The sequence below is a fragment of the Oncorhynchus nerka genome, linkage group LG11, assembly GCF_034236695.1.
Source record: "Oncorhynchus nerka isolate Pitt River linkage group LG11, Oner_Uvic_2.0, whole genome shotgun sequence".
Classification (NCBI taxonomy): Eukaryota; Metazoa; Chordata; class Actinopteri; order Salmoniformes; family Salmonidae; genus Oncorhynchus; species Oncorhynchus nerka.
The window spans coordinates 50,778,543-50,805,103 of NC_088406.1; the positions used below are offsets into that span (position 1 = coordinate 50,778,543).

Here is a 26,561-nt window from a genome sequence, read left to right on the forward strand (position 1 = left end):
ATCAGACCTCCTTGGAATGAGTTTGACGAGTGTTATTGGATGTTAATCCACTTCGCTTACTGTAGTTCAATAACCAAAATATATTTATTTAAACTCAATGTGTCATGTCATAGCTAGCACCCCATTCTTTCTGCAGACATCTTTGAATCTTAATTCAGAGTATATGTAAATATTTAATCGTTTTTGGAAAACGTGGCCACATAAAAAACAGAGGGAGATTTTACCGTAATTCTGTAACCAAACTGTACAACTGTACTGTTCTTTGAGTTAATGTATATTTGTAAAGATTTCAGTGGAAAATGTTCAAAGTGGTCCCTGTGTTGTGTGGTTTGTTTAATTTTGCAATACAGTGAAAAAATACGAGTCTCACTTTCATTCTGTTAATTTCTCTGCACTAGTTTCTGAGTGCAATAGTGGTTAGAATCAGTCTTGTTCCCCAACTGTATGTTTCATCCAGACAGAAATGCAGTTGTTTTAATTAACATTACAAATCAAATTGTATTTGTCACATGCCCCAATATTTTTTTTAATTTAACCTTTATTTAATTGGCAATTCAGTTAAAAACAAATTCCTATTTACAATGACGGCCTACCCTGGCCAAACCCGGTCTAAGGCACTGCATCTGTGCAGGAAGCGTCACTACAGTCCCTGGTTCGAATCCAGGCTGAATCACATCCGGCCGTGATTGGGAGTCCCATAGGGCGCCGCACAATTGGCACAGCGTCATCCGGGTTTGGCCGGGGTAGGCTGTCATTGTAAATAAGAATTTGTTTTTAACTGACTTGCCTAGTTAAATAAAGGTTACATTTTAAACTTTTCAACTGTTACCGGGGGACATTCAGACAAGTCTTGTGGGGCTTTGTGGGCGCCCTACAGCAAAATAACCAACATGTATGTGTTTGTGGGAGTCTCACCTTTCATTTTAATGTGTAGCACAAAATATTTGGGCGCTACACACAAACGTTGGCAGATTGGCTGTTCCGACTTCAGACGAGTCCCAAAACACTTGTGGTGGTTGTAGAGCAAAACACCATCTCGTTCATGAGTCTCATATTTCCTATCAAGGGGTCATAATAGTTTATAGGCCAAACCGTTTGGATGCGACAGATGATTTTGTGAGAAGACCGATTTTGATGTCTCATGGTCTGATAAACACTGCTCTAGCTCTGTTCCCCTTTCACCGCATATGCGGAAGTGCAACATTGGCGGATGCGGATGGATTGAGAAGCATCCAATGCAAAAAACAGATCTCTAGCTTAAACGGATGGATTTTATGGGGATTTTTCTTTTATGCTAATTTGATTTCCGCAGAGGCGCGGACATCATCTCTAGGGGGTTAAAGATGCATTATGCAGAAATCGCTCCTCCATTTCCCGGTTGCTAAAATTCTAATAGTTCTATAGTTCCTAATTAGTTCTTAATAGTTACTAATTCCAGTTTGTGACAAAACGAGTAAGTATAGTGTAAAGAATCATTGCACCATGTAAACCGCTGTGAAATATATTTTCCATAATCAAAAATATTGTATTTTCAGCTGTTTGAAGCTGGTGTACTAAAGTGAAAGGTGCAAAAAACTAAACTTAAAAATGGTTTCAATTAGATTGACCGATCTATAACTTACATTTTTATGTGAATTTGGTCGGGTCACCCCAAAAAAGTTACATTGCAGCTTTAAATAGCCTAGAGTTAAGGCTATCTTACAAACTAATGTTACTGTATTTATTCAACCTTTAAAATGAGTAACAAGCCATGGCCACATTGAGGTCACTGTAACAATAAATGTCTTATGTAATCATAGAAAGCATACATGTTCAGGATTAGCATGCAAAGGTTCCAGCTCTATGGATAATGCTATAATAATCTGCAACAGCATTTATCACTTGCACTATGTACGTTATTGTCATTTAAACTGCAATCCAGGATATTTGGTTGTGTTATTAGATGAAGCACAGTGAAAGTGTCTGACTTTGTTGTGCGTATAAGTGGTTAAAAGCGTAGTGATAACATATTTTGATGACCACAAAACCAAAATCTGACATTGATGTTCCATTGGAATTTGGTTGTGCTTTTAGATGGTTGAAAGCATTACGATAATACCTTGGCAATTAAAGACATTTTTGGGTGAAAATAGGTTGTGATCTCATTGATCAACACTTTCAACCAAATATTACCCAATTCTACATGTTGAAATGACGGTGTGCCCAATGGGATACAATCAAAGCGTCTACATTTTGTTATTTGTACTTAATTAGGACAATTATCTATATTTATTTAACTTTGAAAATGTGGAGTATGTTGTGTAGATCGTTAGGGGGAAAAAACAAGTGTATTCCTTTAGCAATTTAATTTTAAGGCAGCAAAATGTGATCACTGTGCAGGGTTTGTGTAGACTTTCACTATAGGCACTGTATCCATCATCTCTAGGTAGCGCGCATGTATTGCTGTGTGCATGTTCGTTCACCCTCTAGTTAGTCAAATGGGGATGATGAGTGTAGTTCACCCACATGAAAAAATACTATAGTATTCACTGTAGTGTTTTTGTGGACTTTACTGTAGTATTCCCTGTAGTGTTTTTGCAGAGTAAAGTCTGCAAAACCACTGCAGTGTATACTGTAGTATTTACTGTTGTTTTGCAGACATGACTGTAGTATACTGTAATATTTAGTTTCCTATGGTATAAATACTTAATGTAGTATGCTGTTGTTTTTTTGCGGACTGGCAAATTTTTCATGACCTGTAGGAAGGTCGGACTGAGGTCTGAACGGATAGTTCTAAGCTTCTGCTCTTTTCTATAAACTGTATGGAACACAATAGGGCTCGCTCCAAGAACCTCTTATCCCTTAGGCAGTGTGATAAGAATCATACAAGTTGATAATATCCTCCTCTCAGATAACAAACCATGTATAGGAGTGAAAGATGGAGTACAAGCACTGGCTGGACAGGCTCTTAGTGTAAGGTGTCTGTGCAGTGATCTGATCCATTGTTTTTGGCCTGTGTTATTCCTCTGAGTCTTAGTGGACAGAAGCTCAGTGGGTAAGGACCAGTCAGGACCTCCACATCAGCGGATTGACATCACACTCACTCAAATAATTTTGAGGAATTGACCACAGGCGCTGTCCATTGACCAGCATGCCTTATAATGCTGTTGTCATAGTTCCACATGTCTAGTGTGGAGTATTCCAGAGAGTAGATGTGCTGTGTGAAAGAGAGAACAAACTCACTTCCATGACCTCCCCCTACCATCTCACTTTTTTTTACTGTAGTAAATACTACAGTATACAATTGACATATTCATTGCCCGTTCCCCACCCCCATATCGCAACTTGTGCCATCCATAAGTGAGAAATCGAAATATTCTGTTCCCTAATGGTAATTGAAAAGAACAGAAACTCTGAACTATCTGTTCAGAACCCAGTCCTACCTACCTACAGGTTGTGGAATATTTGCTATTTTAGTATATTTCCAGTAGGTGTCCTGAAGGAGAAAGCCTTCTATGTAAACTATTTACATATATATATATAAAATATATAATTATAGTAAATACTACAGTAATGTCTGCAAGAACACTACAGTAAATACTACAATCTGCAAAAATGCTACATTAATTACTATAGTATATACTACAGTTTTCTTTTATTACAGTATTTATAGTTAGCGCTGGGTGATAACGACTAGAGGTCGACCGATTAATTGGAATGGCCGATTTAATTAGGGCCGATTTCAAGTTTTCATAACAATCGGAAATTGGTATTTTTGGACACCGATTTGGACAAAAAAAATTGTATTTTTTTAACACCTTTTATTTAATCTTTATTTAACTAGGCAAGTCAGTTAAGAACACATTCTTATTTTCAATTACGGCCTAGGAACGGTGGGATAACTGCCTTGATCAGGGGCAGAACGACAGATTTTTACCTTGTCAGCTCAGGGATTCAATCTTGCAACCTTACGGTTAACTAGTCCAACACTCTAACCACCTGCCTCACAAGGATCCCGCCTGTTACGCGAATGCAGTAAGAAGCCAAGGTAAGTTGCTAGCTAGCATTAAACTTATCTTATAAAAAAACAATCATAATCAGTAGTTAACTACACATGGTTGATATTACTAGTTTATATAGCGTGTCCTGCGTTGCATATAATCTTTGCTGTGCGTATCGTTGCTCCAATGTGTACCTAACCATAAACATCTGCTCAGAAGTATATATTTTTAAACCTGCATATTTAGCTAAAAGAAATCCAGGTTAGCAAGCAATTTTAACCAGGTGAAATTGTGTCACTTCTCTTGCGTTCATGGTACGCAGAGTCAGTGTATATGCAACAGTTTGGGCCGCCTAATTTGCCAGAATTTTACATAATTATGACATAACATTGAAGGTTGTGCAATGTTACAGGAATATTTAGACTTATGGATGCCACCCGTTAGATAAAATATGGAACGGTTCCGTATTTCACTGAAAGAATAAACGTCTTGTTTTCGAGATGATAGTTTCTGGATTCGACCAGGCTCGTATTTCTGTGTGTTATTATGTTATAACTAAGTCTATGATTTGATAGAGCAGTTTGACTGAGTGATGGTAGGCAGCAGCAGGCTCGTAAGCATTCATTCAAACAGCACTTTCGTGCGTTTGCCAGCAGCTGTTTATGACTTCAAGCCTATCAACTCCCGAGATTAGGCTGGTGTAACCGATGTGAAATGGCTAGCTAGTTAGCGTGGTGTGCGCTAATAGCATTTCAAACGTCGCTTGCTCTGAGACTTGGAGTGATTGTTTCCCTTGCTTTGCATGGGTAACGCTGCTTCGAGGGTGGCTGTTGTCGTTGTGTTCCTGGTTCGAATCTAGGTAGGAGCGAGGAGAGGGACGGAAGCTATACTGTAACACTGGCAATACTAAAGTGCCTATAAGAACATACAATAGTCAAAGGTTAATGAAATACAAATGGTATAGAGAGAAATAGTCCTATAATTCCTATAATAACTACAACCTAAAACTTCTTACCTGGGAATATTGAAGACTCATGTTAAAAGAAACCACCAGCTTTCGTATGTTCTCATGTTCTGAGCAAGGAACTTAAATGTTAGCTTTCTTACATGGCACATATTGCACTTTTACTTTTTTCTCCAACACTTTGTTTTTGCATTATTTAAACCAAATTGAACATGTTTCATTATTTATTTGAGGCTAAATTGATTTTATTGATGTATTATATTAAGTTAAAATAAGTGTTCATTCAGTATTGCTGTAATTGTCATTATTACAAACAAATAAATACAAATCGGCCGATTAATCGGTATCAGGTTTTTTGGTCCTCCAATAATCGGTATCGGCGTTGAAATATCATAATCGGTCGACCTCTAATATGGACAAAATATAATATCACAATATATTTGACAGTATTTAATGTTTTTGAATAACAAAAGTTGTAAATATGCTTTATGAGTAGTTCATGACTCTAGAGTGGCAACCTTAAGTGATTTCAATATCTCCATTTATACTGTTCAATCTGTTGGATTTGACATTTTGAAGATTGAGATATTAAAGACATGATAGATCAGACGCATAGTATATTAAGGAGTGAAAGAGACTGGGTCTCTGTAGAAAGACAGATAGCTGTGGAATGTGTTGGTTGAGAGGAGAGCAATGTGTGAAACGGAAGACAGATGGACATCTGTGGATTAGATGAAGGAGGGGTTGAGGTCAGGAGGTGAGGACAGATTCTCTTAAAGGAGCAATAGAGGTTTGGTATCCTGTTACCCTCTTTATTAGCTTCCTGTAGAGCCATAAAATGTAAGGATTGGAGAGGAGTGTTTTTAAGTAGGATGTATATAACTGTGATGGTGAGAAATGTTTTGCTGACTGATGTACAGAACCTTTGGGGAGAATTAAACTTGGTTAAAGCTTCTCTGGTGTCCGTGGGTTATTTACTCTGAAAAATAAGAACCTAACAAATCCAACCCCAAACCAATTTTTTTCTGCATTTTCGGCACTTTTATTATCCTTTCCACACTCTGCCACGCAGCATGATATTGGCAGAAAAATATAGGCCTAGTTAATTGGTGAACTGTTGAAATAATGGAATCAATAGTTTGGAATATAGTGGGGATCGCACACTAGCGACTCCTGTGGCGGGCCGGGCGCAGTGCACGCTGACCAGGTTGCTAGGTGTACAGTGTTTCCTCCGACACATTGGTGCGGCTGGCTTCCGGGTTGGATGCGCGCTGTGTTAAGAAGCAGCCTGGCTTGGTTGGGTTGTGTTTCGGAGGACACATGGCTCTCGACCTTCGCCTCTCCTGAGTCCTTAAGGGAGTTGCAGCGATGAGACAAGACAGTAACTACTAACAATTGGATACCACGCAAAAGGAGGTAAAATAAAAAAGATACCGTTGTACAAACATGCTTATCTAGGCATACACCAGCACTGGTACCCGGCAGTATTAGCTAGCTAGTTACGTTTGCACTGACTCTTATGCTCTTATGGACCTCTTGAACATCAGACTCTGAGGGCTCATCTTCATTGTCACTTTCCAACCTTGTTGAGGATGGCTCGTTGTCAGGCTCAAAAAGCCTCAAATTTGCCCGGGTGGCCACCAATTTTTCAACGCTTGTATTGGTCCGCCTATTTCATGCTTTGGTGTATGTGTTCCCAAACAAGTACCAGTCACGCTCTGAGGCAGCTGATGTTAGTGGGATTTGGAGGATTATATTTATTTTATCTTTATTTATATAGGCAAGTCAGTTAAGAACAAATTCTTATTTATTTTTCATTCTACATTAGATGCAGTGAAATGTCTCCACACATCAGATAGTGCCCGTGACAGTTTCCTGTAAATATTAGGGAAAAAATGAGTAAAAAAAACAACAAATACATTTCCATGTACAGATAAATAGTTAAGCAGTTAGATTAAACAACTCCTTTGTAAGATAAATGTTTTAAAATGAAACCTGTGGAAACAAGTAAATTAACACTCGGCTACACTCACCCCCCTTTTTACCTCCTCCTCTTTCCGCAGCAACCAGTGATCCGGGTTAACAGCATCAATGTAACAGTATAGACTTTACGCCCGTCCCCTCGCCCCGACCTGGGCGCGAACCAGGGACGCTCTGCACACGTCAACAGTCACCCTCGAAGCATCGTTACCCCATCGCTCCACAAAAGCCGCTGCCCTTGCAGAGCAAGGGGAACCAATACTTCAAGGTCTCAGAGCAAGTGACGTCACCGATTGAAACGCCACTGGCGCGCACCACCGCTAACTAGCTAGCAATTTCACATCGGGTACACATGCAGAGGGTTGCAATTCCATTGAATTGGGGATAGTTTAACCAAAATATGCCACAAGACCTAGAATTGCCTTATGTGTATCCCACAAAAAAGGTTCAATGTTAGCTTAACTTTTTTTTAATGAATTTAAGCAAAATTCCCCAAATTCCCGGGCTTAACTTCCCATGGAAAATGTCTGTAAATTTCCCGGAAAGTTTCCAACCCTTTGCATCCGAAGCTGGAGTATCACTTTTAACAAACCAAACATTGAAATACCGTTATAGAAGGTAAAGTAAAAAGTCAAACCGGTCAATGCATCAATACTGGTACAGCGCCCAACCCTATTTATACTAGAGTTAACTGTAAATACTACAGGAAAGTCAGTATTTATACTATTGTCATTTTATCATGTGGGTGAAGCAGCAGTGTGGGCACTTCAGGTTACTTATCAATACAGAGATCAGTAGAGGGCAGGGTTAAAATTAGGAAAGGGGTGGGATCAGTGGATGCTCCTAGGCACTTCCATAACACTTTAGTGTACAGTAAGCTCAAAAGTGTTGAAATGTTCACATTGTCACCCACATACGCAAAACAGCTATCAACATCGGTCCAAACCACTATTTATGGACACGGACAAAAGATGCTTTGGTTGAATGACTCCGGTTCTAGATTGACATTTCGTACTGTGCCTTGCTCAGCAGAACAATATTGACCTGTTTGTCTGCAATTATATGTCTGTGACCTCCGTAACTTTTACAGGATAGGTTCCTGGCTTTTGTAATGTTCTAGTGATTGTACAGCCACTGAGGCTAGCTTGCCATGGTCATTCATGGGTGCCAGCCTGAAAAATGTCCTTATCTTTCAGTCTGGAAATCACATAAAAATAAAAATAAACATTATTTAACTAGGTAAGTCAGTTAACAAATTCTTATTTACAATGACGGCCTACCAAAAGGCCTCCTGCCGGGATGGGGGCTGGGATAACAAGTAATAAATAAAAATATATAGAATGAAACACACATCACGACAAGAGAGACAACACTACATAACGAGAGACCTAATACAACAATAAAGCAAGGCAGCAACACATGACAACGCAACATGACAACAACATGGTAGCAGCACAAAACATGGTACAAACATTATTGGGCACAGACAACAGCACGAAGGGCAAGAAGGTAGAGACAACAATACATCACGCAAAGCAGCCGCAACTGCCAGTAAGAGTGTCCTTGATTGAGTCTTTGAATGAAGAGATGGAGATAAAACTGTCCACTTTTAGTGTTTTGTTGCAGCTCGTTCAAGTCGCTAGCTGCAGCGAACTGAAAAGAGGAGCGACCCAGGGATGTGTGTGCTTTGGGAACCTTTAACAGAATGTGACTGGCAGAACAGGTGTTGTATATGGAGGAGGAGGGCTGCAGTAGGTATCTCAGATAGGGGGAGTGAGGCCTAAGAGGGTTTTATAAATAAGCATCAACCAGTGGGTTTTGCGACAGGTATACAGAGATGACCAGTTTACAGAGGAGTATAGAGTGCGGTGATGTGTCCTTTAAGGAGCATTGGTGGCCAATCTGATGGCCGAAGGGTAAGGAACATCTAGATGCTCGAGAGCACCCTTATCTGCTGATTTATAAATTACATCTCCGTAATCTAGCATGGGTAGGATGGTCATATGAATCAGTGTTAGTTTGGCAGCTGGTGTGAAAGAGGAGCGATTACAATAGAAGAAACCAAGTCTAGATTTAACTTTAGCATGCAGCTTTGATATGTGCTGAGAAAAGGACAGTACCATCTAGCCATACTCCCAAGTACTTGTATAAGATGACTACCTCTAGCTCTAAACCCTCAGAGGTAGTAATCACACCTGTGGGAGAGGGGCATTCTTCTTACCAAACCACATGACCTTTGTTTTGGAGGTGTTCAGAACAAGGTTAAGGGCAGAGAACTTGTTGGACACTAAGAGAGCTTTGTTGTAGAGCGTTTAAAACAAAATCTGGGGAGGGGCCTGCTGAGCATAAGACTGTATCATCTGCATATAAATGGATGTGTGAGCTTCCTACTGCCTGAGCTATGTTGTTGATGTAAATTGAGAAGAGCGTGAGGCCAAGGATCTAGCTTTGGGGTACTCCCTTGGTGACAGGCAATGGCTAAGAAAGCAGATGTTCTGACTTTATAGACTGAACTCTTTGAGAGAGGTTGTTAGCAAACCAGGCCAAAGACTCCTCAAAGACACCAATACTCCTTAGCTGACCCACAAGAATGGAATGGTCTACCTTATCACTCGAGATACAGTATCACTTGGGCTCCCGAGTGGCGCAGCGGTCTAAGGCACTGCATCGCAGTGCAAGAGGAGTCACTGCAGTCCCTGGTTTGAATCCAGGCTGCATCACATCTGGCCAAGATTGGGAGTCCCATAGGGTGGTGCACAATAGTCCCAGCGTTGTCCGGGTTTGGCCAGGGTAGGCAGTCATTGTAAATAAGAATTTGTTCTTAACTGACTTGCCTAGTTAAAAGTAAAAAATCAAGAAAAATCAAAGGCTTTGGCCAAGTCAATAAAAATAGCAGCACAACATTGCTTAGAATCAAAGGCAATGGTGACATCATTGAGGACCTTTTCCTCTTACTCCTACCCGACACGCAGGCGTCCCATCTAGACATCTGGAAATGCGAATGCGCTACGCTAAATGCTAATAGCACTCGTTAAAACTCAAACGTTCATTAAAATACACATGCAGGGTACTGAATTAAAGCTACACTCGTTGTGAATCCAGCCAACAAGTCAGATTTTTAAAATGCTTTTCGGCGAAAGCATGAGAAGCTATTATCTGATAGCATGTAACACCCCAAAAGACCCGCAGGGGACGTAAACAAAATAATTAGCATAGTCGGCGCTACACAAAACGCACAAATAAAATATAAAACATTCATTACCTTTGACAATCTTCTTTGTTGGCACTCCTAGATGTCCCATAAACATCACTATTGGGTCTTTTTTTTTCATTTAAATCGGTCCATATATAGCCTAGATATCGATCTATGAAGACTGTGTGATCAAGGAAAAAAATAGCGTTTTTTTAAATTAAAAAAGTCGACGATAAACTTTCACAAAACACTTCGAAATACTTTTGTAATGCAACTTTAGGTATTAGTAAACGTTAATAATCGATCAAATTGATCACGAGGCAATGTATATTCTATAGCTGTACGTCTGGAAATAATGTCCGGGTAAATCTCAACCAAAATATCCGGTCAGAGACCGGAAGAAATGCGCTGCCTCGTGTCCGTTTGACCAATAAACAAATCCTAGGCAAATGACAAGACTGTTGACATCGTGTGGAAGATGTAGGTGTTGCAACCTCGGCCCCATTTAATGTGGTTCACATTCAACAATAGGTTCAAGTCGCGCATGGATATATTTTCCCATTTTCAGTGATCAGATTTTCCTGCGCTTTTCGATGAAACGCACGTTCTGTTATAGTCACAGCCGTGATTTAACCAGTTTTATAAACGTCTGAGTGTTTTCTATCCACACATACTAATCATATGCATATACTATATTCCTGGCATGATTAGCAGGGCGCTGAAATGTTGCGCGATTTTTAACAGAATGTCCGAAAAAGTAGGGGGTAGGAGTAACAGGTTGGTTGCAGTGACACACCCATAAACGGAAACCAGATTGCATACCATGTAATCACATGAACTAAGCAGATACCGACTGTGGGATCTGAGTGGGAAAGAAGTCAAAATCTCAGTGACACTGAGGCTGCTTTGGTCAAAGATTATCTAGGGGTGTTTTCTGTTCTCTGGTAATGTAATGCCAACTGGCATTTACCTGTCAATAACCGCTAGTGTAGCATGTGTGTGGAGAAGTCATCCAATCATCCATTCATCCATTTTAAAGGTCAAATACTGTAAAGGGGAGGGTGAGTGAAATACTTACACAAGCCAGAGCCTCCATTTAGTCCCAGGTGCTCTAGGCAGGGCTGATTAGAAATAGATAACCCTATTGTCAGGCGTATCCAAGTCTCTAATGGAAAGGTCAGTGTGTAATGATACAAAGCCAGCTTTTGTGACCTGAACAATGAGAATTCCCCCTTTGGATGAATTAGGACTCACACACACCAGCATAGCGGAGTCTCTGTGTCTGTCTCCACCCTCTAGATCTAGTGGTAATTGCTGTGCCCAAAGGCTCCCAGGCAGTGGTGGAAAAAGTACTCAATATTGTCATAATTGAGTAAAAGTAAAGATACCTTTTTTTAATAGAAAATGTGTAAAAGTGAAAGTCCCCTGTAAAAGCGTTTAAAAAAAATAAAATCTTAAGTAACAAAAGTCAATGTAATTGCTAATGTATACTTAAGTATCAAAAGTGTAAATGATTTCAAATTCCTTATATTAAGCAAACCAGATGGATAGCCAGGGCCACACCCCAACAAATACAAACAAAGCATCTGTGTTCAGTGAGTCCACCAGATAAGAGGTGGTAGAGATGACTAGGGTGCGTGAATTGGACAATGTTCATGTCCTGCTAAGCATTAAAATGTAACAAGTGCTTTTGTGTGTCAGGGAAAATGTATGTAAAAAGTACATTATTTTCTGTAGGAATGTATTGAGGTAAAAGCTGTCAAAAATATACATTTTAAAGTACAGATATGCCCAAAAACTACTTAAGTAAAAATACTTATAGTACTACTTAAGTAGTTTACATCACTACTTCCAGGCCCAGCTGTTGTCTTTAAATGTTGTTGTGTTATGGCTCGGTGAAACACAATGTTCTGTTTAGTCTAAATACCTAACTGCTAACAGACAACTAGGGTTTGGCAGTGCACAAACTCAGCCACCACAGATGTGATGTTTGGTGCGTCACACTTTCTACCTGCCCCAGTACCCACACTTCCAACGTGTGGCACAGGGGGATTAACGTACACGTATCACAGGAGCAGGAAAGATATATCCTACAGGATAAATGACCACCCACCCTTTATCGTTGGCATCAAGAGAATCATTGCCAGTCTGGGAAGATCTTGAACAGATATGGCACAGAGAGTGAGTGAGAAAGAGAGGGAAACTGAGGTTTTGGGAGGGAGAGAGGGGGAGAGAGCTCAATCCTTCTTCCTCCTCTCTGAGATCACCATCACCTTAAAGGCATCCTCATTCGGGAAGAGAGAAAGAAAGAGCAAACACAAGTATTTTCTCTTGACATCCCCAAGCCATTGTTTTCTGAGCGAGATGCGTTTCATTTCCCAGTCAGTCACCACAATGGCAAACATCACTCCATAGATTTTGCTCAGGTTTTCAACGCTGAGTTGAATGTCATTGAGAGAACATTTAAAAAAAAGTCTGTAATCTGTTTTTTTCTTGTGCCGTAACTGACTACAGTTCAGTAAAAACAAAGCAATCTGAATGTGTGTAACTGACCTTTTGTTGTGATCAGAGTATATGTAACCGATTACATCTAATAATTTACTCCCTAACCCTGTGTGCAAATAGCTCACTTCTGTCTGTCACCTGACCCCTGACAGTCTCCACATCGGGCGCTTTAATATGCATGCATAATGCAACGTGCCTCCCTAGCCCTTGGCTGATCGTTTCCATATTGTGAGATTCCTGAAAACACTTCTCTCGTGTAGAAAGCTGTTTTAGATTAAACGTCTCAGATGGAAATAGATAGAGGTGATCCAGGGACACTTTCCAAACCTAACCCTAAAAAAGGACCTTTTAACCTGATTGTTACTCCCCATAAATCTCCAGTTATGGTTATGGTGGATCAGACATCACCATGAGCCATGCCCGCATAACAGCTGGAAGCATGATGCCACACTGTTAGTCCTATTGACTTCTGGTTGCCCTCCGTCTTCAATAAGAGGTGGCGCAATCGGCTGAAGTCTTGCAAGCTGATCAATCGATGGCTCAGGACTCATTTGTTGAATTATTTACTGACTTTGCTAGCAGGGGGTCCTTACCAGCTGGTGGTTTGTTTGGGGAATATATTTATTCGTCGGTCTGGTGAATGATGGAGCTGCAGGGAAGTGGCTGTGTTTACAGAGGTTAGTCATAGAGAGAGGAGTGATGTATTAACATGAACATTTACAGACCTCATTTCAAAATGTATATTCACTGAAATAATATCCAATGTACTCTAGTTAGTCCATTTCTTTTACATTAGCCTCTATGTTGTGTATATGTACAGTCAGATCCCAAATTATTGGCACCCTTGAAAAAAGACTGCATAAAATTAATTATGAAAATATTGAGCAACATTGTATGCCAAACATGTTTTACTAATACAATTGGTCTGATAAAGAGATTTAGTTTACAATTTGACCTCTTATTTGTGAAAAAGATAGAGGTCAAAAGGATTGCCACCCCTGCCTGTTGTCAATATGCCGGCACCCTCCCCTTGTGAGGATATGACAAATTGGAAAACACATTGGGAGGGATCTTAGACCAGGTGTTCTCAACCTTTTTAGGGCCTTGGACTCCTTTTGTGATAGCAAATTCTTCATGGACCCCCTCATAATCAGAAAACCACCAGAGTGACATAAAAATAGCATACGAGGAGTTGCATTTTGATTTTGGCAGTGCATGGCCAGACAACGTTTTGGGAAGTTTTTGTTGTTGCAATTTTCAATCTGTCTCTTTTTCATGGGACAGATATTTTTGTTGTTGCAGCTTCAAGGCTAATGTCCTGCATTTCTACACATTTTGCCATGAGGCAGAACACGTTTCATAATTTTTCATGTTTAGTTTGGAGTCTTCTGGAGAGTAGATGTGCTCTTTGAAAGAGGGAACCAACTCACTTCCATTACCTCCACCTGGTTAACACATGCCCAATTATCTGACAGGCCCAGACGAATAGCCTACCTGTAATGTGCCTCTCACCTCATTGACCCACAATCCTGTCCCTCTCCCATGCGTCCCCTATTTGCCCTCTAGAGAACTACCAACATGAAAAAATACTACAGAGTACTGAAGTATACTGTAAAATAAAAACTACACACTGTAGTATCCCTCGATCGTGTGTAGTACTTACTATAGAATGTAGTAGTATATTGTAAAATACTACAGTATTATCTGAAAAAAAACAATACTACAGTAATGTCTGCAGAAAACAGTCTGCGAAAACACTACTTTTGTTTTTACTATACAGTATTTCATTTGCATATACCCTGCCCATTCCCCTCCCCATATCGGAAATTATACCAGCCATAACTGTGAAACCTACATGCGAAGTGTAGACCATATTGTGTTTCCTACAGGTAATTGAAAAGAGCAGAAACTCTGGGCCTCCCGGATGCTGTACTGCAGCGCCAGCTGTGCCACCAGAGACTCTGTGTTCGCGCCCAGGCTCTGTCGTAACCGGCCGCGACCGGGAGGTCCGTGGGGCGACGCACAATTGGCATAGTGTCGTCCGGGTTAGGGAGGGTTTGGCCGGTAGGGATATCCTTGTCTCATCGCGCACCAGCGACTCCTGTGGCTGGGCGCAGTGCACGCTAACCGGGTTGGATGCGCGGTGTGTTAAGAAGCAGTGCGGCTTGGTTGGGTTGTGTATCGGAGGACGCATGACTTTTAACCTTCGTCTCTCCCGAGCCCGTACGGGAGTTGTAGTGATGAGACAAGACAGTAACTACTAACAATTGGATACCACGAAAAAGGGGGTAAAAAAAAAAAACTAACACCAAAAAAAGAGCAGAAACTGAACTATCTGCTCAGACTCCAGTCCTTTTATTTAACCAGGCAAGTCAGTTAAGAACAAATTCTTATTTTCAATGTCGGCCTAGGAACAGTGGGTTAGGGGCAGAACGACAGACCTCGGGGAGCTCGGGGATTTGAACTTGCAACCTTCCGGTTACTAGTCCAACACTCTAACCAATAGGCTACCCTGCCGCCCCAGTCCTACAGGTTCTAGAATATTTGCTCTTTTAGTATTTCTCCAGTAGGTGTCCTGAAGGAGAAAGCCTCCACGTCTGTGTCAAAGTTAATACAACAAAAACACTATCGTAAATTCTACAGTAATGTCCGCAGAGACACTACATAAAATACTACAGTATAGTGTAGTTACATGTTTACTGTGTTAGGGGATGCTTTTCTCTCTTGTTTTGGAGTTTCTGGATTATTTGCATATTGCTCAAAATCTGTAGTAGATAAACCAGTTTACTTTTAAAATGGCGTTTACCAAACATCTGAGTGATCAGCAATTAAGAGCAGTTGGATTCGGTAATAATTACATTTATTTTAACATAAGAAAAGCAAATCATATCAAAAGTAATGTGAGCATTTCTCAATTGAAAAAGTGCTTTGAGTTTTGAAACAGCAGCCTTTTTAATCATCTGTTTCAATTGCACCAAAGTTCTACACACAATACCTCATAATGACCCCATCATTTTTTTCACATTTCTTCAAAAATAAAATACTAAAATATCTAATTTGCATTACATACATACATTTTCACACCCCTGAGTCAATATATTTTAGGGTAAGCGCTTTGCACACCTGAATTGTACTATATTTGCACATTATTTATTTTATTCTTCAAGCTCTGTCAAGTTGATTGTTGATCATTGCTAGACAGCCATTTTTAAGTCTTGCCATAGATTTTCAAGCTGATTTTAAGTCAAAACTGTAACTAGGCCATTCACGAACATTCAATGTGGTCTTGGAAAGGAACTCCAGTGTATGTATATTTGGCCTTGTGTTTCAGCTTATTGTCCTGCTGAAAGGTGAAGTCATCTCTCTGTGTCTGGTAGAAAGCAGACAACCAGGTTTCCCTCTAAAATGTTGCCTTTAAAAAAATAAAAAAATCATTCCATTTCTTTTTTTTTTATCCTGAAAAACTCCCCAGTCCTTAACGATTACAAGCATAACATAACCCAAACATAACACTTTATATTCAGGACAGTAAATTAATTGCTTTTGTCACATTTTTTGCAGTATTACTTTAGTGCTTTGTTGCAAACAGGATGCATGAAATATTTTATTTTGTACAGGCTTCCTTCTTTTTACTTTGTCAATTAGGTTAGTATTGTGGAGTAACTACAGTGTTGTTGATCCATCCTCAGTTTTGTCCTATCACAGCCATTAAACTCTAACTGTTTTAAAGTCACCATTTGCCTCATCTTAAAATCCATGGGCTGTTTCCTTCCTTTCCAGCAACAGAGTTAGGAAGGATGCCTGTATCTTTGTAGTGACTGGGTGTATTGATACACCATCCAAGGTGTTATTAATAACTTCACCATGCTCAAAAGGATATTTAATGTCTGCTTCTTTCTTTTTTTTACCCATCTACCAATCGTTGCCCTTCTTTGCGAGGCATTGGAAAACCTCCCTTGTCTGTGGTTCACTGCTCGCCTGCGGGACCTTATAATTATCTGTATGTGTGGGGTACAGAGATGAGGTAGTTATTCAAAAATAATTTTTATGCACTATTATTGCACACAGAGAGATTCCATGCAACTTATTATGTGACTTATTAAGCACGTTTTTACTTCTGAACTTATTTAGGCTTGCCATAGTAAAGGGGTTGATTACTTATTGACTCGAGACATTTCAGCTTTTCATTTTCTATTAATTGGTAAATATATAAAAATAAAACAAATATTTCACTTTGACATTATGGGGTATTGTGTTTAGGCCAGTGACAAAAAAAAGATCTCAATTTAATCCATTTTAAATTCAGGCTCTAACACAACAAAATGTGAAAAAAGTCAAGAGGTGGGAATACTTTGTTCTTGCCAAAAACTGAAAATACCCACAGCTTTTTATCAGGTTGTAAATTGACTAAATGGGCAATAAAACACAATCCTTTTTTTCCAGTGGTGGTTTTATCAGTCAACTTCATTTATGTCTGAAAAGGGATGTCAACTGGATCTGTGAGATAAGGCACTAGCTAGCTGCTAAAGCTCTCCAGAGGCACGTCCCTGCTGTGTGTGATGCAAGACCAGCTCAGTGTTGCAGGCTGGTGTGGGAGGTGAAGTGTGACTTTATGGATGAGATTAGGGGAGATTTATGACCGATGGGAAGTTTTATAGCACTTAATCTGACTATGCTGCTCAAATGATTGAGAATGTGAAATCTCCCTCTGTCTCTTTTCTTTCCCACGCATGCTACACCACACACAAACCCGTCACTCAATTTCTATACTCATTTTATCCTCCTTTGGCTCATATACATTTTTCCAGAGACTTTTGTTCATCCATCAACACAGAGGTTGTTGGCACAGTGTTATCTGCACCTTTAAGCACCACACCTTTGAGGATTTGTCCCTCTGTTTTCTTTTGCTGGTGTTTGACTGCTGTAAGACAGCAGAATCCTGGTTCAAATTACACTACATGACCAAAAGTATGTGAACACCTGCTTGTTGAACATCTGATTCCAAAATCATGGGCATTAATATGGAGCTTACCCAAGTCCCCACCCCTTTGCTTCTATAACAGCCTCCACTCTTCTGGGAAGGCTTTCCACTAGATGTTGGAACATTGCTGTGGGGACTTGCTTCTATTAAGCCACGAGCATTAGTGAGGTCGATTAGGCCTGACTCGCAGTCTGCGTTCCAATTCATCCCAAAGGTGTTCGATGCGGTTGAGATCAGGGCTCTGTGCATGCCAGTCAAGTTCTTCCAATGACAGTGGACCGAGAAGCTAGCATCCTTGTTGGAAAGCTGGCATCCTATGACGGTGTCACGTTGAAAGTCGCTGAGCTCTTCAGTAAGGGCATTCTACTGTCAGTGTTTGTGTATGGAGATTGCATGGCTGTGTGCCTGATTTTATTCACCTGTCAGCGATAGGTGTGGCTGAAATAGCCAAATCCACTCATTTTAAATGGTGTCCACATACTTTTGTGTATATATAGTGTACGTAGAGGAGGGTGCAGCAGGACCGTAGATGGTTGAATTTTGTCAAAGAGTGGAGGACAAAGACTGTGAGAGGGTTTAGAAGAAATATGGCATACACAGAGAGAGATGTGAGCAGGAGAAATTCAAGTTAGAGGCAATCGGAGGTTAGAGAGCGAGAGCGAGATGCTATCAGATGGAGCACAGCTGGCTTGTGTAGAGTCCACCGTGGCAGCTGCTAGCACAAAGTGATGACCTCCGTCTCATCCAGGAAGCAGTAGTCAATTAGATCTGACTCTGTATTATTTTCCTGTATCGTCACCTGTTTCCCCAACTCTGAGATAAAAGCATGAGCATCTATTTGATGCTGCATTTTGTTGTGGCTGTAGACTGGTGTAACCATTTCACTTTTGTGGGAACTCAACTCGTCACAGGTGCATTTGGACAGCGTGCAAAACTAAGATCCACCTTGGTGCAAACAAGAGCAGTCAATGTTTACAGTAATCACTTTAGTGCAATTTTCACAGGTATCTGGTACGTTTTAACAAATCTAAGCACAAATCGAAACAGATCAATGGCTCATGCTTCAAAACTATAAGCAGGTTTTCAGTTGACAGTTCAACAAACAAACTGTCACTTGTTCACTGCACCAAATCACTCAACTTTAATTTGGTTAAATATTAAATCTAAGGATCTGCTTTTCAAATTGCAATATTCACTTTAATTTTGATTATTTTTCTTGTCATTTGTTAACGATACAATTAACTCAATGGTTACTAAAATGGGAAGAGGTCTGTCCATGACAAGACATTCCTCTACTTTATCTCAGTCAACCAGATAGGCCCTAGTTTAATTACACCTGGACTACTGTCCCGTTTGGTCTTGTGCGGCAAAGAAGGACATATAGGCAAATTGCAGTTGGTCCAAACCATTGCAGCACGTATTGCACTTAGATGTACACGGAGGGCGAATGTCAATGACATGCATGTCAATCTCTCCCGGCTCAAAGTTGAGGAGAGATTGACATGCATCACTATTTGGGTTTTGTGCAAGGGGTTGATGTGTTGAAGGTACCGAACTGTCTGCAAGCAGAGGTCTCGTCACAGTCCCCAGGTCCAGAACAGAGGCTGAGAAACACATTAGTGCCCCCCAGGTAACTCAAGCTAGCAATAAAACCAGATAAAAAATAACAGATAAAAGAACACTTATAGACATTTTATGTATTTTTTGCATTTTATTATGTATGTGATGCGTGGTTGAGATAGGACTATGATGTGTGGTTGTCTTGCCTGACTATTTTAAGATAAATACACTAGCTGTGGGTCGTAAATATTCTGTAAAATACAATAGCGTACCACCATCTTTCTGACCATGGATCAGACATGCAATGATTTCAATCCAGACCTACGGTACCAGTCAAAAGTTGGAACACACCGACTCATTCAAGGGTTTTTCTTTATTTTTTACTAAACGAATCAAAATATATTTTAGCAACCCTTTGCCTTGATGACAGCTTTGCTCACTCTTGGCATTATCTCAACCAGTTGTGTTGTGACAAGGTAGGGTTGGTATACAGAAGATAGTCCTATTTGGTAAAAGACCAAGTCCATATTATGGCAAGAACAGCTCAAATAAGCAAAGAGAAAGTCCATCATTACTTTAAGACATGAAGGTCCATCATTATGGAAAATTGAAACTGGCACTCATGAGGACTGCCACAGGAAAGGAATACCCAGAGTTACATCTGCTGCAGAGGATAAGTTCATTAGAGTTAACTCGACCTCAGATTGCAGTCCAAATAAATGCTTCACTGAGTACAAGTAACGTGGAGTGCCTGGTTCAGCCATTAGCCGTGGTATATTGGCCATATACCACAGTTCCCTGAGATGCCTTACTGCTATTATAAACTGGTTACCAACGTAATTAGAGCAGTAAAAATCTGTTTTGTCATACCCATGGCATATGGTCTGATATACCACAGCTGTCAGCCAATCAGCATTCAGAGCTCGAACCCCGCAGTTTATAAAATATATTCCACTCATTATCTGAATTTCATAGATACATTTTAAGCTGATGCATTTCAAGCAGAGGGGCCGGCGATACTGTATCAGTTGACAAGTCACATAAGAAAAGGTGATCTTGTACTAACAGAAATGTTTTTACAGTAGCCAACTGCTTTACAATACCCTATGTCTGATTTGTCCTATGTGTGTACTGTATAAGGATAATGAAAATGAGACGGACATATTTCTCAACATGCCCACAATCTGCCATTGGATATACAGTTGAAGTTGGAATTTTACATACACTTAGGTTGGAGTCATTACAACTTGTTTTTCAACCACTTCACACATTTCTGGTTAACAAACTATAATTTTGGCAAGTCGGTTAGGACATCTACTTTGTGCATTACATAAGTAATTTTTCCAGCAATTGTTTACAGACAACACTTATAATTCACTTTATCCCAATTCCAGTGGGTCAGAAGTTTACATACACTAAGTTGACTGTGCCTTTAAACAGCTTAGAAAATTCCAGAAAATGATGTCATGGCTTTAGAAGCTTCTGATAGGCTAATCAACATTTGAGTCAATTGAAGGTGTACATGTGGATGTATTCCAAGGCCTACCTTCAAACTCAGTGCCTCTTTTCTTGACATCATGGGAAAATCAAAAGAAATCATCCAAGATCTGAGAAAAAAATGTGTAGACCTGGTTCATCCTTGGGAGCAATTTCCAAACGCCTGAAGGTACCACGTTCATCTGTACAAACAATAGTACGCAAGTATAAACACCATGGGACCATGCAGCCATCATACCGCTCAGGAAGGAGACGCGTTCTGTCTCCTAGAGATGAACTTACTTTGGTGCGAAAATTGCAAATCAATCCCAGAACAACAGCAAAGGACCTTGTGAAGTTGCTGGAGGAAACAGGTACAAAAGTATCTATATCCACAGTAAAACGAGTCCTATATCGACATAACCTGAAAGGCCGCTCAGAAAGGAAGAAGCCACTGCTCCAAAACCGCCATAAAAAAGCCAGATTATGGTTTGCAACTGCACATGGGGACAAAGACTGTACTTTTTGGAGAAATGTCCTCTGGTCTGATGAAACAAAAAATAGAACTGTTTGGCCATAATGACCATCGTTATGTTTGGAGGAAAAAAGGGGAGGATTGCAAGCCGGAAAACACCATCCCAATCGTGAAGCACGGGGTTGGCAGCATCATGTTGTGGGGGTGCTTTGCTGCAGGAGGGACTGGTGTACTTCACAAAATAGATGGCATCAAGTGGAAGGAACATTATGTGGATATATTCAAGCAACATCTCAAGAAATCAGTCAGAAAGTTAAAGCTTGGTCGCAAATGAGTCTTCCAAATGGACAATGACCCCAAGTATACTTCGAAAGTTGTGGCAAAATGGCTTAAGGACCACAAAGTCAAGGTATTGGAGTGGCCATCACAAAGCCCTGACCTCAATCCTATAGACAATTTGTGAGCAGAACTGACATGATGACTCCTTGCTGTCCCCAGTCCACCTGGCCGTGTTGCTGCTCCAGTTTCAACTGTTCTGCCTTATTATTATTCGACCATGCTGGTCATTTATGAACATTTGAACATCTTGGCCATGTTCTGTTACAATCTCCACCCGGCACAGCCAGAAGAGGACTGGCCACCCCACATAGCCTGGTTCCTCTCTAGGTTTCTTCCTAGGTTTTGGCCTTTCTAGGGAGTTTTTCCTAGCCACCGTGCTTCTACACCTGCATTGCTTGCTGTTTGGGGTTTTAGGCTGGGTTTCTGTACAGCACTTTGAGATATCAGCTGATGTACGAAGGGCTATATAAATACATTTGATTTCATTTGATGTGCGAGCAAGGAGGGCTACAAACCTGACTCAGTTACACCAGCTCTGTTAGGAGAAATGGGCCAAAATTCACCCAACTTATTGTGGGAAGCTTGTGGAAGGCTACCTGAAACGTTTGACCATTTAAAGGCAATGCTACCAAATACTAATTGAGTGTATGTAAACTTCTGACCCACTGGGAATGTGATGAAAGAAATAAAAGCTGAAATTAATCATTCTCTCTACTATTATTCTGACATTTCACATTCTTAAAATAAAGTGGTGATCCTAACTGACCTAAGACAGGGAATTTTTACTAAGATTCAATGTCAGGAATTGTGAGAAACTGTATGTAAAACTTCTGACTTCAACTGTATATATATTTGTTTTAATTGCATGTCAAGTTATATTTAAATACTGTATAGAAAATTATATTTACCATCCACTATTCTTTCTATTCAGCAATTGAAAAATAACAGTTTTGTAGTCTGTATCTTGTATGTTTTGCTATTTCATTAAATGCTAGTTAAAATGACAATGGTGAGCCTATCATTATCTGATGTATTGGTATCTAAACAAAATGTTCTCAAGGTATTTCACGGAAAACTTTGATTTGCATGAATGACTCAAAGGTGAAAGATGTGAAACCCCAATTCACAATCAAAGGTTCTGAACCTAAGACTGGGGGCATTACAAATGTTATCAGTTTAAGAGTTTTGTACATGGAGTTTTGAAAATATACCACTTACATTTGAAAAATGTGCCAAAGTGATAACTGCAAGAAAGCAGAGTTCAAATTGCAACTACTGTATGTAACAACCAAATCACAATGAATCAATCCCTTATTACAACCGATTGGTTTCTATTGCAAATATTGATTAAGCAGCTGGAGAACAGTTGTTCAACATTGTTGTGTAAATACTGCTGACGTTCATATACGTTGTTGGGGTAGTCCGTAGTAAAGAAAAGCTGTACGACAGGATTTACAGGTGTAGAACAATAGGCCACATGTATGAGGTGTTGGTTCACCCTCCTTATGCCAGGACATGATCTAATGAAGTCTGCCACTTATGTTTTTTCATCAGAAATGATTGCTTTTAAGAGACGGTGTGAAAAATTACTGTCCTCAAGAGTTTTTATTCATATATTTTAGATGTGTATGAAAAATATATATATACAATGTTGTTTACCTGGAATAAAATGTTTGTATCCTGTATATTTCACTGTGATATGTGGTTGTTTCACCTTGCGATCTTAAGATGAAGACACTAACTGTAAGTTGCTCTGGATAAGAACATCTGCAAAGTGACTAAAATGTCAAATGTAAATGTAACATTTTTATATTGATGTCGCAAATGTATAATTTGTACATTTCTTTATTAAAAATAGAGTTATTTGTTACATTTGACTGTGTTAAACCGAGCAGTAATACTTTAGTCTCATAATAGCACCGGAGTGTTTGATTGTTGGAGTGTTTGTTTGCAATATTTGTAACTTATCTTGTACATAATGTTTCTGCAACCGTCTCTTATGACCGAGAAGAGCTACTAGATATCAGAACAGTGATTACAAACCTCGTACTGGAAGATGTTTCTTTAAAAAGTTGGACACAAAGGATTTACTTCAGACACCCGACAAGGCCCAAATCCACGTGATTCGCATGAGAAAGCGATGGAAATATCGGGGACGTAGCTCGGGGTGCCTTGTAAGGATCTGACTGCGAGTTGGTAATCTGCCTCTACCATCAGTGCTATTAGCCAACGTACAATCATTGGATAACAAAATTGGCGAACTACGATCACGAACATCCTACCAACGGGACATAAAGCATTACAGTTAATGTTTCCCCGAGTCGTGGCTGAACGACAACATGAATAACATACAACAGCCGCCTCCGGTAAGACAAGGGGTGGCGGTCTGTGGATATTTGTAAACAACCGCTGGTGCACGAAATCTAATAAGGAAGTATCAAGGTTTTGCTCGCCTGAAGTAGAGTGTCTCATGATAAGCTGTAGACCACACTATTTACCAAGAGTTTACTATATATATTCTTCGTAGTAGTCTATTTCCACCACAAACCGATGCTGGCACTAAGTTCACACTCAATGAGCTGTATACGGCCATAAGCAAACAGGAAAACACTCATCCAGAGGCTGCGCTCCTAGTGATGCTCTTTGAGGACCGTGTGGTGCCAGGAAACAACCTCTTCCCTCAACTTGAACAAGACAAAGGAGATGATTGTGGACTACAGGAAAGGAGGACTGAGCACGCCCCCTTATTCTCATCGATGGGGCTGTTGTGGAGCAGGCTGAGAATTTCAAGTTCCTTGGTGTCCACATGACCAACAAACTACCATGGTCCAAACACATCAAGACACTCCTGAAGATGGCACGACAAAGCCTCTTCGCCCTCAGAAGACTGAAAAGATTTGGCATGGGTCCTCAGATCCTCAAAAGGTTCTACAGCTGCACCATTGAGAGCATCCTAACTGGTTGCATCACTGCCTGGTATGGCAACTGCTCGGCCTCCAACCGCAAGGCACTACAGAGAGTAGTGCGTACTGCCCAGTACATCACTGGGGCCCAGCTTCCTGCCGTCCAGGACCTCTATACGAGGTGGTGTCAGAGGAAGGCCCTAAAAATTGTCAGACTCCAGCCACCCTAGTCATAGACTGTTCTCTCTGTTATCGCACGGCAAGTGGTACTGGAGTACCAAGGCTAGGTCCAAAAGGCTTCTTAACAGCTTCTACCCCCAAGGCATATGACTCCTGAACAGCTAATCAAATGGCTACCCAGACTATTTGCATTGTCCCCACCCCCTTTTACGCTGCTGCTACTCTGGTTATTATCTATGCATAGTCACTTTAACTCTACCTACATGGATATATTACCTTGACTAACCTGTGCCCCTGCACATTGACTCTGTACCGGTACCCCCTGTATATAGCCTCGCTACTGTTATTTTACTGTTGCTCTAAAGTAAAAAAAAAAAAAAACGTTTTTTATGAATCTATTTTTTACTTAACACTTATTTATTAAAACTGCATTGTTGGTTAAGGGTTTGTAAGTAAGCATGTGACATATACAATTTGAATGGATTTATTTATCTGAGAGTGTGGTGGATATGTAGCATTTTGCAACAAAAAAAAACATGATTATTTGTCTCTTTTGAAAATTGTATATTTTAAACAAATACATGTCTGTCATTGAACAACCCCATGCCATGATTTGATAGTGGGAAAAATGAACTGATCTCCTTCATAATTTCTCTAAAGAATAAAAGCACATTTACCAACATTTCTGAATGTTGTTGTTGTTTTTTTACTTGTGTCCTTTTGGATTATAGAAAAAAACGTAGTAATTTCTGGGTTTCATATCAGCTTTTAAATGTTTCCCTAAATCATTGACAAAACTGTGGGAGGTTTTGTGGATTTCCTTATGTTACGGGCAGGATTAAAACCCAGGTCTCCCACAGGAGACACTGATGTTTTGACCTCTAGACCATGGGGAAATTCATTATTGTCAAAGGGTGACAGAGATTTTGAAGACGCAAGAAGGATTACTGTAGTTCATCACAGAAATATGAGCCTGTCTCATGTCAGTTAAACTTACACCCTTTGTAAAAGGACATGGGAATTCCAACAGTTAAACAGAGTCATAAGGATTCACAATGGCATGTCCTATTGGAAAATTGGCTTAAATTAAATTCCCCAGCTACAAATACTATGTCATTGGAGTTCAATATCAGGTTTTAAGTTTCTCTGCATTTACTAAACAAGCATACCATTAAAACATGGTGCCCTTTTTGTTTTCATCTCTTACATTGTACATTTCAGATTTATTTAATGGCTGTTTAGGCAGTGTTTTTATTAAATCTCTGTTTATTATATCTCTGATCATTCTAGAAGTCTCGGTTCATGTGGAGAATACATGTTCCGCCCCTGGAACTCTCAGAGCTAGAGAATGCGTACAGTGGGGACTGCACGATTCTAAGGAAATAATTGGAACCATGCATCCAGGAACTCATGGCGGAATTTGTTGGTTTGGGTTTTATGAACTACTGACCCATAGATGGTATTTACTAGTACGCTTCAGCTAAAAGCCCTCTCACCCCCTTGCACATCCCATTACTGGCCTTGCCAAAACTACTTATGTGCCCCCTGCCCCTAAAAGGAGCCAAGGGAGCACCATTATGTTCCCCTGAAATTCAGCTGAATTATTACATACTCAATTTAACATTGCTAAATACATAACAATAAACAACCAAGCATAGTTGCTCTAACATCGGACTGTTGGTTTTTAACTACATCCCTTCAGGGATGTGTGTAGCTGCCGCTGTATTGTATTTAAAGGGGAGGTTTAGTGAAACCATTAGGTTTAGTGAAAAAATCAGTAATAAAGAGGTCGAGAGGGTAATGGGTGGACATTGCACAGGACATTTCCCTGAAGTGGGCATTGAGAGTTCTCAACAATTATTTTCATATCCATTACACTGTGCATACACCGGTTGAATCAACGTTGTTTCCATGTCATTTCAATTAAATGTACATTGAACCAATGTGGAACAGACGTTGAACTGTGCCAAGTGGGATGTCATCTACGTCACAGATGTATGTTAATCAGGAATTGTGTGTTTGGAT

The 26,561-nt window shown here is 40.1% G+C and overlaps 1 protein-coding gene and 1 non-coding gene across 2 annotated transcripts in view; both read left to right on the plus strand.

The window, feature by feature from the left end:
• LOC115137085 (prostacyclin receptor-like) overlaps positions 1 to 26,561 on the plus strand; it is a 59,297-nt gene that overhangs the window by 14,123 nt on the left and 18,613 nt on the right. The gene's annotated exons all lie outside the window — the stretch shown is intronic.
• Positions 15,159 to 15,215, plus strand: LOC115137818 (U7 small nuclear RNA). Its single transcript, XR_003864848.1, has one exon. It is a non-coding gene; the product is annotated as a U7 small nuclear RNA (small nuclear RNA).